Below are 14,900 nucleotides of genomic sequence, written 5' to 3'. Positions count from 1 at the left end.
TGCCACCAGAAGCGGGAGGGGAGGAAAGAAGAAGGGGAAGAAGCTCTCAAACCTGTTGACTGGACTGTGGGAAGGATGCAAAGTCTCAGGACAGAAGGCGCTCCACATATCTCCCACATGCACATGGCCTTACGATTCCCAGGGTCATGTGACAGTGACTTCCTGCTGCCAGGCAGAGTGAGACCTGCCTGGACCTCTCTCTTCCAAACAGAGTTCCTGCCTGCTTTGTGTTTGCAACAAGGCGTTTGTTTACTGATCTATCATTGGCATGCAGGAAACGGCCTGGAAATGAGCTGTAATCATCTGTCACCAGCAGTCGCTGTTTGGTTTTCTTCTAATTTAAGTTTTCCTTTCTTTCCTTTCTCCCCAACCTCCCACTCAAAACACAGTAGTAAGATAAAGCATATGCTTCTCTTTACGGATGCTGGATGCTTTAGGGAAACCAGGGTTTAGCATTTCAAAAAGGACTAGTGATTTTGCTTGCCCAACTTGAGATATCTTAACAGGGGGGTAATTTTCACAAAGTGCTGAGCACCCACCTCCTCAAAAGTCAGGGCCCTCAAAGCAGTCCTGGAATGGGCTCCCAAAAAAGGTACGCCAATTCCACTGTTAGCTTTTGAAAATTTAGCCCCGTAGTATATAGAAACAAGTAACAATCATCTTAGACAGCATAGGCTTTTCCACAACCCCACCTCCTTGTGAGCCAGCAGCAAGCATACTAACAATGAACCACTGAGAGACGTGTGTCTGTATTGGGGGTTCATTTGTGGTGATGATAAGCTAAGGGCTGGAGTAAAAGACTGACTAATAAACGTTCTCACTCCCTTGCCATCCCACACTACTCAATCATGGCAAGGTTCCCTTTTGCAAGACAAGGGTATTGGGATTGGTAGGAGGATTGCTTTTGGGCATTGATTCTATTCCAATCCAGGTCACACGGCTAGAAGTCACCACCATCTGTTCGGTTGCCTAGATGAAATAGTTAATGTGGTTTTAGCCCAATTCCTAGTGGGTATGTCTTCACATCCCGAAACACCACCAACGTTGTCTACCTTACTGGTAGAATACATTAAGAGGGCAAGGATTGAGTGGGCATGGAGACTAAGCAACTCTCTTATCCCTAAAGGATAGAGAAATCTTTCAGAGGAAAATGAGCAAAACTTATTGTGGAGAAGGTGGAAGCAGACCTGGTGTTAATCTGCCCACTCTGCTATCGGAGTAGGTACTCACCTTCTTCAGATTTCTAAACACATTCCTGAAAGCTGTAGGACAATTCTAATTAGGTAAGCCATGGGAGCACCAAACATTAAACAGTTTAGTCACTGTATCTAATGACATCACGGAGCTTCTATTCACAAACATGATCAAACAACCACAATAAGCCTTTCAGGGCTTCCTCTTTGCTACACTGTTTATGGTGCTATAAACAAAGCAAATCCCACATACGACCTTGTGGTTTTAGAGATGTTCACTGTACAATAAACCTTAGTCATTTGTAACCTGGAATGGAGTGCCAGCCACCAGCATGCTAGGGGATAAGGCAATATCTCAGATTACAAGCTTTTGGGGGCAGGGATTGTCATTTGTGTTCTGTGTTTGTACAGCACCTAGCACAATGGGGTCATGGTCCATGACTGGGTTTCTACATGCTACAATAATACAAATAACAATAATAATAATCTCACATCACCAGAATGATGCCAGAGCTCTTCACCTGCCAGTTTGCAGAAACTGTTGCCCAAGGAAGATAAAGACCTAAAGATTATAGGAGGGACAATCCCCTGTTTCTCTTCTAAGATGCCCACAAAAAGGTTCTCTCTCCCCCCTGCCCAGTCATTTACATTTGAAGACATCTAAACCACATCAATTTCTTATTCAGGTCCATAAGACTCAACAACAATACATAGCATTTATATAGTGCTTTCAAACTTCAAAGTGTTCTACAGTGCAAATATAACATACAGAAGGCAACACCCAGCAAACAATATATAAAGAAGAGGAAGGATGCCAGGAAGACAAAATACTAACAGGAAGATCACGAATAGGGCTGAGCTGAAAGTTGGGAACTTGAATTCAAACCCCTTCCACCCCACCCTGTACTCTATTTAAAGGCTATTTCCCTTTAGGGGAAAAAGAAATCGCACACACAAAGTCCACTGCGTGGCCTGCATGCAGGTTCTCAGTGCTCAAATGAGTCTTCTTGTTATGCATGTGCACGTACAGGTCAGAGAATTAATTTCCTCTGGGATCTCAAACAGCAGTTTGACCTAGATTGCATCAAATCACAGAGAAACAGAGAGGAAGTCTCCAGGGCACGGATATACTCTCCCAGTGCCCTAAAGGTGGCAGAGCCTGGCGTGAAGGAGATGGGAGGAAGAACCAAGTGGCAAACTCCCCTTATGGAGCAGGAGCGCTCAGTGGGTAGGAAATGCTGACTCTAGGGGCCCAATGGTGCCCTGCTATGGTGCAAAGCATGGTTAATAATCTTGGTCACAAAGGACCAAGGGACCAGTTAGGAGACAGAAATGGGTTTTATAAAGGATGGGATGATATGAGGTCCCTGACACTTGATCACAGGATATTTATGGCCTGATTCAAAGCTTACTGAAGTACAGGGTAAGAGTTCCATTGGCCACAATGGGCTTTTATCAGGCCCATAGTCAGCAATAGCTGACCCTCAGAACTACATTGAAGGGGCTTCTCTGAGTCACCTTCGTTTCCTTCCCTCACCCATTCAGCATAACAGTCCTGATGCTGTGGTGACCCTCATACCTGCAAGCTGTAGAAACCCACAGTGCTTTTCTAAGCATTGGCCCAGTGCATTTACTTGATAGCAATGGAAAGCATTCATCTCCTTCCAAGAGCTGAATGTGCCAGCTGCATAGCGCTCCTGGCTTCTGCTGACCAAGTCCATTCAAGAAACTCAGAGCAGAACTCCCATCATTACATTTCAGCAGGATCTTAATTGTAGATTTCTAACTCCAAGTCATACACATAAAAAGTGAGTGAATTTATGCAATGGATGTCCCTGAAGTGTCACATGGAAGCACTCCATTTCCAGCTTCACACTGCATTTCACAGCAGGATGCCACATGGATCATACCTAATGAACCAACAGTAATAACACAGAGCACTTTTCCTATTCAAAGTGATGTATAAACCTGACAAAATCCACGTGTGGTAGGATAAGTACCATTATCCATTTTATGGATGGAGAAACTGAGTCGCAGACAGGTTATGTGACTTAGAGCACACAGAGAATCAGGAATAGAACTCAGGGGTGTCTGACTACAAGGCCTGTGCTCAGACCATTAGGCAAGACACAGACAGTGTCTGTGTGTATTTATTAATTGTGTACATACATACTTTACAAAATTGACTTTGACTGATCAGCACCTATGAAAAGCAGGCCACATCGGTATCTATAAATGAATGTAGGCACCCAACTTTAAACACCTAAATTTGAAAATCTTGTTAACTTTAAGACTGAGTTAAAGTTTAGAGGAAATATCTGGGTGAAATCCACACTTTATTGAAGTAGACGGGAGTTTTGCCATTGACTTCAGTCGGGCCAGAATTTCATGCCAGTAATTTCAGCATAACAGAAAAAATAAACAAATATCCAAAAACATGGTAGTTATTGAAAAAAAATACCAACCATTAGAAACCATTATGGTTACGTTTAAAAGGAACCCAAATATTTGACAGTACAGAAAACAACCTGCCACTAAAAAGGTTTTCTTAATTCTCCCTTAAAGTGCAGAATTTTCCCCCGAAATTATACTCCCTTAACATGTAGAATGGGCCATATTCAGCTCCGGAACAGTGACTGTTTTAAGGTCTGATACCTTGTGAAGCATCTGGGCTAGAAACTTGAGTATCATTAGAGAACTTGCAAGGTCTTTTTCCATTGGCATAAGGCTATTGTTCAGCTCTAGCGCTGTAGCCCATAGGGCTAGCTTGCCTTTATTATATTCACTGCCTTGCCTTCATTATATTCTGCCTTTATTATATTCAGCAGTAACCTACAGGCCTGTATCCTGTAAGGCATTGGCTTCAGAAGTTAGCATGAGACTTGAGGCCTATGAACGTTGGCATAGATAAACAGCTCAACGGTAACCCTTGAATTTTGGGGAACTGGAAATAGAGTGTAACAGGGAATTTTGTCCATAATGACATCAGCCAACCATAAAACCATAAGCTAACACCAGCTTTTGGAAAGAACATCCAACCACAAGTGCTAGGGCAACAAATGGACGTATATGATATTTAGTTGAAATCCTTAATATACTAATCTATAAAAGAAGGACACCTCAACATTAGTAGAATGAGGAAATACAAATAAGAGGGGAGGGGAGAGGGGAGAAACACCTACTGAATATGCATTAGACATGGTGTCAGCATAATGTATTATAAAAGTTACATCCCAGCCTGTTGGCAGTGAGAGAGAGACATGTAGCTCTTGGGAGGTGCCAGAATGATGGCCACTGGCGATGAGGAGGAAGATGATGGTGATGAGGAAGACAATGGGTAAATTTCAGGTTGTCCTGCAAGGGATGGTATGAGCATATGGATGTTCAAACGTACATTCTGTAGTCTCTCTATCTACCCTACTGAGTTAGAGGGTTTGTGACTTTGTAAATATAGAAGAGTTCCTACAGCGTGAGTGTTGCAGCTGTGCACATCAGGGTTCCCAACTATATCGTTATTTTAATAATACTGGGCCTGATCTTCGGACAAGAACCTGTCAACCCTCAAAGTAATATCTGGGAATTCTTAAGTAATCACTATAATTAATACATAAGCTATAGATTAGGCAACACACAGGTGACTCCCAAAATATCAGAGCTCCAAATCACAACATTACTATATATGGCAAAGCTACTTTAGGCCTCATTTCAGCAAAGCCCTTAAGAACATCCTTAGCTTTAGTCACATACTTAAGACAATTGACTTCACTGGATCTTAAGTGCTTATGTGCATTGCTGAAATAGGGCCTTAGCTAAATTGCAGATTACTAACATGTATTTCTCTCTTCCTAAAAGGCCTGGAGAGTCGACCTCGTGTTACTGAGGGAGCCTGACCTTTCAGCCAGAAATATGAGATAAGACCAATAAAATGGTTTCACAGGTCCAGAAATGGTTTTTTTTCAGTCTAATAGGTAGCAGGGTTAGGGGCTGAGAGCATGGGATGGGACAGAGGTTTTATTGCCATGGCGCTTGGTTTTCAGAAGCATTGAGCACTAGCAGCTCCCACTGGCTGCAGCTGGAGTTAGGAATGCTCATCCACACCCTTGAAAATCAGGACAATGACGTTTTGGGATGGTCTGCATAATTTATGAGGGGTGCAGCCGTAAGAGAAAGTCAGGTCATCCTGGGTGAGGTAGAGGGCCTAGTTTTTCAAAAAGCATGAGTAAACTCAGTTTGTAAGATGGTGATCAAACCATGAACCACGTTTGACTCTGTTCTGGACATGGGTTAGGTAACACCATATTATTCCAGGCAATGTGTGAGTCCTAAGACGAAGAACAGCTGGAATGTGCTTCTGGAACCATCACTCATAAGTGATAGCTCCACAGCGTTCCGGAGCACTGTGGTGTGACTTGAGCCCTGTTTCCAGTCCAGATGGGACCTTGAGTGACCCCTTCCAGCCAGGTCAAGTTTGTTGACGAATGACCCCCCACAAAGAACTCCCTGGTTAGAAGGGCAGATTGTCTTCAATAAAGAAGTGAAATAAAGAAACAAAAATGTGGAGGATGCCAACTCCTCTCTAAAGTGATACAAACAAATTATCACCAGAGAGTAAGTGGTGGGAAAAGTGAAGACAACCCTAACCTCATCTAATTTCTCCTGCTGCTGCCTTTACCCTGCAGTGCACTGAGCATTGATTCATTCTCCTTCCCAGCAAGATTTAATAAACACCCTCATGAGGTGCTCATCACCCTGGGATCTGGGCACCATCTGTAGCCCAGTAATGAGACTGTGTTACAGGTACCCCTCTGTGCCAATTCACAGAGGATAGGAGGCTGGAGCTATGACAGCAACCAACTACAGAAACTTCTCTCTTTAGCTCAAGCCATAACAGCCTATTAGTTTAGCTCCAGAGATCTCTGGTTCAGTCCCCATAGTGTCAGCTCTCATACATGCACGTAGCAGAATTAAGAAAGATGCTGTTTCCCAGAGCAGGGAACAATATGTGCTGCACCCCCCTAATTCAACTTTCTTAAAAGGAGACCAGCGCCAGGAGATAACCAACCAGGATATCAGCCACCACAGGGTCACACATCATCCTTGTTTGGAAGAAGCCCAAACAGATTGCTCTGCAGAAAGGAGTTGAATTTATTTATTTTTAAAGGGGGAAAGCTGCTGTGTTTGTAGGTTTGTCAAGACAATAGAAAAAGGATATTGTACTGGAGCTGCCAGGAAACAGTCGACTGTCTGCCTGCATGAAGAGAAATTTTTCCCTTTCTTTTGTAATAGAAGGAATGTAGCTCAGAGAGCCGCCATCCGCCCTACACGAGGGAGGAAATATGAGAGCATGTGCACTGCAAGGGTAAAGGAAGTGTGGGGGAGGGAGCAAGCTGAGATGATGTGGTTAAGTGGGTCAGTGCACTGATGGCCAATAAAAGAAAGAAAGAAAGAAAAGAGTCTAAGTAGAACACTTGGGAAAAAGAGTCTTTCCTCTCCTGCTTCCCCCTTTCAATTCTCTCTCTCTCTCTCTCATGCATGTACACATACACAGAGAGAGAGAGAGAGAGAGAGAGAGAGAGAGAGCAGTAATTCCAAACGAAGTATACATTTCTATTGGAGGATTTCAGCAGAGACCTTGAAATACAGAGCTAGTGTCAGGAAGGTGGTGGCCTGTGGAAATACAAATTCTACCACCTGCAGCTGCAATTGCTACCACTACTAAAAACAAAACAATAAAAGATTCTGGGATCTGACATCCAACTGTTCAGATGCCTCGAAATTCCTCTCAGTAGAGCCCTTCATTAATCTGATCTTTGGCAATTTGAACAAAAAACAGTTTAGACAAAGTGCCTTTAATCTCTTTTCTCCGCATGCAGTGAAGCGTGCACTTGCATGTGTAGGAGATGTAGCATTTGTGTTGCTTGTGTTTACATTTTTCACTGACTTTTTTATAGCTTGAGAACCACACAGCAATTTATAGGGACAAAATAATGAAAGAGCTGAGCTCCTCATGGTGTTTAGTCAGTGGATGTTGGACATACAGCAAGAGGACCATGTCTCATGTTCTTTTGCCCTGCGAAAAGACCTTTGGAGGCAAAAATAAAATAAAATAAAAAACCTCAAGGGTAAAATTTTCAGAAGTGCCTAAATGACTTATTAGCTTAAGTCCCATTTTCAAAAGTGATTTAGAGCCAGATTTTTAAAGTGCCTAATGGGGTTTTCAAAAGTACTTAGGTCCCATTGATTTCCCAATGATTTCAATGGGCTGTAGACACTTTGGCACATTTGAACATTCCACTAAGCACCTATCTACATCTTTAGGTGCCTAAATACCTTTAAAAATCAGATTCTTAGAAGCCTAAGTCTTGTTGATAGTCAATGCTTCAAAGTGCCTAAGTCACCTTTGAAAATAGGATTTAGGTTAATTGCTTCTGAAATTTTACCCTAAGTAAAACAAGCATCAAATTAGTCAGGCTGATTCGGATTCCTTTGCAATCTGAATGCACGTTCCAATGTGTGTCTCTGTGCAGTCCGATGCCCTGTCACAAGATCATCAAGGTTTGGAGTGATACAGAATTACCTGACACACATATCCTCCCCTTCTTGAAAGACTTTTACGAGGAGAAGCCTGGTTTGTGTGTGTGTGTTTAAATGGAAAAAGTTTCTATGTTCAAGAGGGTTTGTTTATTTGTTTTCTAAATTTCTCACATTAACTGGCATGCAAGCAGCCGAGAGGCAGCCAAGATCAGAGCAAATTGAAGAAAAGATACAAAATAATAGTATTCTTGACATTTATATCCCAGCTGACTCCAAATTGCTTGTCAAATCTCACAAATGCACTACAAACTGTTATGGAGCCACTGGTCATGATTCCATCATTAAGGCTACATTGCAAAATAGTGTTAAAGTGGAGAATTATTCCATTGATTTATTAGCAAAGAAAAATATTTCCTTTCCAAATGCACATCATTTAGTAAGAGGATCCAGATTTAATTTCTGTGAAGGTTTTTAAGTGATTCCGTGAAATAAATTAAAAGCCAGAAACATTTAAAATGACTCATTTGGAAATCTTTTTGCTTTTCTATTGGAATGTTTCGTTGAGTCCCTCATTGCTGAAAACTTTGAAACTTGAGACTTACCAAGTATGTAGATATTGATCACTTCTCCAGTCAGGGAGATGTGCTGAATTTCAGATGTACACAGTAAAGTATTAATTTTCATTTTTGCATTTACTTTTATTTATGCCAAGCCATTTGACAAACACATTTTGCTCACAATTTATAGATTAATAGATTTTAAAGTCAGAAGGGACCATTATGACCATCTTCTAGTCTGAACCCTTGCATAACACAAGCCAGAGAATTTCACCCGGTAATTCCTGCATCAAGCCCATATCTTGTGGATGAGCTACAGTATATTTTTTATAAAGACATCCAATCTTGTATTCCAATGTCCTACCCATGAGGTCATCCTTCACCCCATATGCTCTGAATCAGGCCCAAAGATATTTTACTGTGCATGGGGAAGGCATTTACTACAGTGAAGCTAACATAGAATGCATTTCACCAACATTGTAGTCAGGATTTACAGGGTCCAGGACAAAATGTCAAAGCAGAACTCTTCTGAAGGCAAGTCCCTTGTAGGGGCTCCAAAGCTCCCAGACCCACTGATTGCTCCTGGCATCCTCTGAATCACCACTGCCTCTCTTCTCCCTTGATTTCAATGGAGCTAGCATTGCACCCTTAGTTTTTAATGTTCCTCTTGCCCAATCAGGCATCCACATTCAAGCAGTTTTTCCCTCATGCTGACAGGAATTCCCAGAGAAAGGAGCACGGGGTGACAGAGTGCTTGGCAACAGCAGTTGATCCAGCACTCTGATCACTGTGACTTCAATCAGTGGCACCGTATACCTGAATATGGGAACTCTGCTAAACTGGTAGATTGAAGATAGCTTTTAACTCTCCCCAGCCTAATTACCTCAGTGACTCAGAAGGTGCAAAGGCACAGGAAGGAAGTGCCAAGTGGGGAGAGAGAAAACGGAAGAGCTGTAGGCTGGTAGAGCCAAGGACACGGGATGTCTCCCCTGCAGGGCTCAGGAGCCTTAGAGCCCCAGGATACTGTTCAAGCTGCTGCCACAATCTGTAAAGGTGGTGGGAATGAACTCTGTAAATCAATCACCGGGTCTTTGCCTGAAGAAGGTCTCCAAAGAGTTTGCTTGGCTGAAAAGAGGCAGGGGTGGAGCATACCCCTGCCACACACACTGCACTCAGTTCAATTTAATAATGCCTTGTTGACATCACAAGTACCACAAGTGTTACCAACATGTTAACCAGACAGCCCACGCAGGTCTCTCTGAGAGATAAACACAATCTGCCTAGGATGGGAGACAGATTACCTTTACAATCCTTCCCCTCTCCAGTGTATGTCAGGTCCCCCTCTATGACCAATCCACAGAGGATGGAAGCCTGTCATAACCCCCAGGTGCAGCGGTTTAGCTCAAACTGTAGCAGTCATGCTCTGAGGTCCCCAGTTCAGTCCCAGGTCTGTCGCCCTAGACAGCGGTTTCCACAAGAGCACGCACTCTCAACTGCATTCACAAGATTACGTAATAGTCCATCTAATTTGGAGATCCATTTCTCAACATAACGATGCACTTTAACAGGAAGGAACTATGGTTAAACTCTATTTCGGCACTGTGTTGTTTAAGTTATCTGTGGTGGCAAATAAAGATGATTTTGAGGATATTGTCTATACAGGAACTATTAGTAGACTAGACGTAAGAGGAAATTCCACTGTCATCTTCTTTTCACTAGAGGAGTCCCCAAAAGTGCTTTTGTAATGTTACACTTGATCTACTTCTTGGCTGGTAAGAAATATGTTTAGCATTTAAATATGCATTCCTCCTGCCAGCTCCTCCATAAGTAATAAACATTCACATGTGACAGTATTTACTTAATGAAAATCTGTCGTCAGTTTCCTTTAACATTTATATTAACATTAACATTAATTGCATTAACATTTACAATCCCAAACAAAAAGGAGGAGAAAATTTCCACCATCACAAATTGTGCTAACATGGAGCTAAGACAATTCCTAATTAAAAGGAACGTTAAAAACATAGAAAAACTTCAGGCAAACACACTTCACAAACTTGAGAAATCACTTCTTTCACCAACATTTCATCCAAGAGCTATACACTTGCATAGAAGTATAAATAAGAAATCAACCTTTACTCTGACAATATATTCATTGATGTTTCTCATAATATTGTGCTTTACGGTAGGATTAAGAAGTTTCCATGTCAAATGTATTATTAAGATACTTATAAAAGTACACAGTACTTTGTGTGGGAATATAAGTCAGCGTAGCAATGGAAATATGTTTGAAATAGAATCACAGGTTGTCTCCAGTTCATTTCACATGAGTCATGAAATATCTTTCAAATGGCAAACCATCTTGGGACCAGATCATCATCTTGTTTAGATAGTTGTAACTCAACTGCAGTCAAACAGAGCTATGGCATTTTACATCAGCTGAGGAACTGACCCTGGCCTCTATTGGCCACTCCATATTCAAGCCAATGTCCTCCACTTCTAATAGATCACCAATTTTTGTTGGCTCTTTGAGGGAGTTGTTTAAGAAAAGTCGCACAGTACAACATTCTGTTTTATTCCAGATTAAATTAATTCATTATAAATCATACCAAAATCATCTTCCATAGAAAGGATTGTCCACAAGCGGGGAAAGAAAGAGGGAAAATATAATGCGAACTTAATTCTAGAAGTCCTTACATGAAAGAAGAATAGGGTTGGTGTACATCTGTGTGCCAGCCATTTGTGGAGACTATTTTCTACATGTCTTTTATTAAGGGAAAAAAAAAAGTCTAACATAGTTCAAGATCACGCTTGATTTCTTAAAGAGCAGATCCTTCACAGAGAGCCCGAAAAAAATGAGAGTTTGAGTGGAAGCCTAACCTTGCTGAATTAGCTCCAGTTCTATGTACATGAGGTCTGGGATTCTTATTTCCTCAGTGACTGCTGTCTGCGCTGAAAAACCCTGGTGTGCATGAGGAATGAGTTCTTTGTCTCTGAGAAAGTCCCCAGACTGTTCAAGCTCAGAAAAGTAATCTCTCCCCACTGTTGTAAGAAACTCTTACACAAGCTGGGTATTAGGCACCCCAGAATTTACTAGTGTAAAAAACAGAACAGCTCCTGAAATGCTGGCATCTTTTGGTTAAATTTGTGGCTATTAAAGCCAATCCCATTTTTTCTTGAGAAGCTCCCAGCTGCTCGGCATCTTTGGGCAGCTAAGGAATGTAACAAGAATAGCCAGTGGCCCCTCACTGCACTGGTCTACACTAGATTTTCTTTCCACCTCAAATTTTCCGCTGTGTAGCCCAACAGTGAAAGCAATGGTGGGAGTTAACCACCACTATTTTTAGTACTGTATTGTCTCGGATTGCTTGGAGCTAGATGTTTGGATCACTCAACGCCAGTAACCAACTAGAACTATGTCTACACTAGTGCCACTATTTTGCTGTCATTGATAGAAATGCACCAGTGGGAAATCTTAGGGAAAATATTCTAATGCAGACACAGCCACTGAGTCTTGGTTTCCCGGTGGTGGGACTCTATGCACCTACTCTGTGCTTGGCAGGACTGGAATGTTGCTGCCATCTTGGTGGAGGGATTCTTATTGGTCAAGCTTGTGAAGGCCTTGCGCTGAATTTGAAGGCATTTCTCCATTTGTCGGTCAGTATGTCTGTCTGTCTGTAACACAGTAACGTATGAATACAGCATCCAATCAATCTCAACATTTCAGGGAATGTTCTTGGCATCAGTGACCAGAACCCTATTGATCTGGGGTAAAATTGGAAAACAAAAGAGAGAAAAGGGGGAACACATGAAGCCCTGGCTATCTGCTGAGCCTAGCAACATGGAGCCCTGCTGTGTGCAGGAAGCTTGGCCTACGCGCTACAAAGTGCATGACCCCTCAGTGTAATTTAGAACAAAATTGATCACCCCAAAGCCGCTTCTCAGCACCTTTGAGAATTCACAACCTAAAGTGGCAAGGCAGACAAAAGCCGATTCTCAATTAGGGCCTGATCCAAAGCCTGTTGAAATCAATGGAAAGGCTTGCATTGAATTCAGTAGGCTTTGGATCAGGCCTATGGGGTCTATTTTGGCCAGATTTTGAGCTCTGCAGTATAAAAGCAGAACATAACATGTGTGTGAAAAGAAGCCCTTCTCAGTTTGGGGGAGGCATTTACACTTGCTAACATGCAACTCAGTGCTCTGAATAACCCAACACTTAACTCCTAGAAGAAATCATATTTCTAGATGTTTAACCCTTGAAATGTGATGCACTTTTGAATGATTTACATGCCCCGGATCTTTTGATTTTTAGACTTTTCAAAGTAAATCTCCAAGAACCGAAAAAGTGAGTGGAAATTTTTTCATCCCTTCTCAAGGTATGTGCTGGAGCATCTGTAGTATCTTATAAAGTTTTGTTGGGTTGATACTGGGTATGAAGATATGTGTTTATGAGTCCTAATGTTGCGCCGTGAAATTTGCAGTTTTGCTCCACAAAAATTGGCACTTTTTGCCATGAAAATAAAACCTCCAGCATTATGGCCCACCAAGCCTCCTGCATTGTTGCACTGTGCAAAAGACAGGTGCATTCTCCTCACTCTGCTCTTCTGTGTGGCTTTATGGCAATGGAATCTCAACAGCTTCACATCTGTGCAGTGGGAAACCTTTCAGCAAAAGATGCAGAGGGCATGTTACCCACCCCTTCCCCAAAGCAAGCTCAGCGTTTTTTTCTCTCTCAGTAGGACACTCTGATGGGTTGACTTAATCATTCACATGTGCAGGTCATACACAGTGCGAGCAAAATACCAGCACTATTAGCACATCTCGCCTGAACTGCTTGTGTTAACGTGGCTCGTCAGCACAACCTTGGCAAAGAATCTCACAGGATATTAAGAGGAGGGCAACATTCCTGCATGTCTCTAGTGTGGAAATGCACACATGTGCGGATTCAACAAAGGACCTGTGCACATGCTTACATCCATCCTTATTCAGGATGAACTGTAGCAGGTGCTTAACTTTAAGCACATGCTTAATTCCCATTGGCTTCCATAGGACTTAAGCCTGTGTTTAAAGTTGAGTACTTGATTATGTGCTTTCCTGAATTAGTGCTTTGCTAAATAGGAATGGACTTAAGTATATACTTAAAGTTAAACATGAGCTGAAGTGTTTTCCTGAATCAGTGCCATAGATCTGAATACTCTACTCCCCAAAGCACTTCACTGGCTATATTCCCAGACAAAACCAAGAAAAGCCTCAAGCCCACACACCTTAGTTATGCTTGCAAATATCTATTAATTTAACACAAAGTGATTAGAACACTGCTGGTATTTTAAAAGAGTCAAACATTTAACAGTCAGGAAAGCAGAACGCTGCAGTTCAAATCTAAATGCCAGAGTCTGGAAATCCTCAATTCAGGTTCCAACGCCAGCCTTGTCTTGAACCCCTCAGAGTTGCAGGCTAGAACTAGAGCTGGGCAGAGAATGGGAATTCTACTTTGTAAAGGATTGTGAGATTTGAAAATTTAGCTTCATTCTGAACAGAGCAAAACCCAAAATATAGGAATTCGCTGTGAAGGAAAATTTTTAAAACAACATTTTCAGGTCATTCAAAATGTTTTGTTTTGACATTTTGATTTGATTTTGACTTTTTTGTGGGCGGTATTATATTAGTTATTTTTAAAAAAAGCTGGAATAAGATGTTTTAACATTGTCTGAGCTTCTCTCTCCCCCGCCACCCCCCACACGCCCTTTTCTTTCCTCTAAATTAAATTCCAGCAACATTGACCTGAGCTTGCAAAAACGTTTTGATTTTGACAGAACCACATATTCCAATGGAATATAGCTCCATCAAAGTTCCTGCAACCAACGCCAGCTAGAACACCACTTGAGTCCCAGTTCAGCAAGTACTTAAGCATGTGCTTAATTTTGAACATGTGAGTAATCCCATTGCCTCCAACTCAAACTTAAAGTTAAGCCCATGCTTAAGCGCTTTGTTGAATTTGAGCCTAGTTATGACATGAAAGGATTTGAGTCTTCCCTATACATGTGAATTACAACACAATCTTTTGCTTACATTTTTACAACTAGAACCTACAATCCTGACATTTGGGGAGGGTGAAGTGAGATGCGTCTTGCCTATAGTCACCCATGAGTGAACATTTTGGTACTGGCTTAGATTTGATCTCTGAATTTTTATTTAAATATTGATACAGCATTTTAGTTGTCTGACTTTCAGGTGTTCACTTTTAACCTTAAACTCCTCATTTCAGATTTTTAAATAATAAAACCTACAACCTTCTAATAATGTTCTTTAAAATAATATTTACATTTAATGTTAAATATAAAGCTTTAATAGAAGAAAGAAAGAAAGAAAGAAAGAAAGAAAGAAAGAAAGAAAGAAAGAAAGAAAGAAAGAAAGAAAGAAAGAAAGAAAGAAAAACCTTCTGAAATGCTATTTCTATATCTGCCTTAATCACTATTTTCTTGAAAAGCTCTTATAGATAAATCATACACAAACTATTCACTAATTTGGTTTAAAAAAAGTTAAAGAAGCCCAAACATGACAAAGAACATTACAAATAAAAATTCCATTGATTCATATATAAGGAGATGAGGATTTA

At 41.4% G+C, this 14,900-nt stretch overlaps 1 protein-coding gene across 4 annotated transcripts in view; it reads right to left on the bottom strand.

Annotated features, from left to right (window-relative positions):
• Positions 1-14,900, bottom strand: part of DENND2A (DENN domain containing 2A) — a 79,965-nt gene that overhangs the window by 54,029 nt on the left and 11,036 nt on the right. The window lies entirely within an intron of this gene.

The sequence above is a fragment of the Chelonia mydas genome, chromosome 1 (assembly GCF_015237465.2).
Source record: "Chelonia mydas isolate rCheMyd1 chromosome 1, rCheMyd1.pri.v2, whole genome shotgun sequence".
Classification (NCBI taxonomy): domain Eukaryota; kingdom Metazoa; phylum Chordata; order Testudines; family Cheloniidae; genus Chelonia; species Chelonia mydas.
The sequence above is the reverse complement of the archived record's forward strand: the minus strand, read 5'-3'. Positions and strand labels throughout refer to the sequence as shown.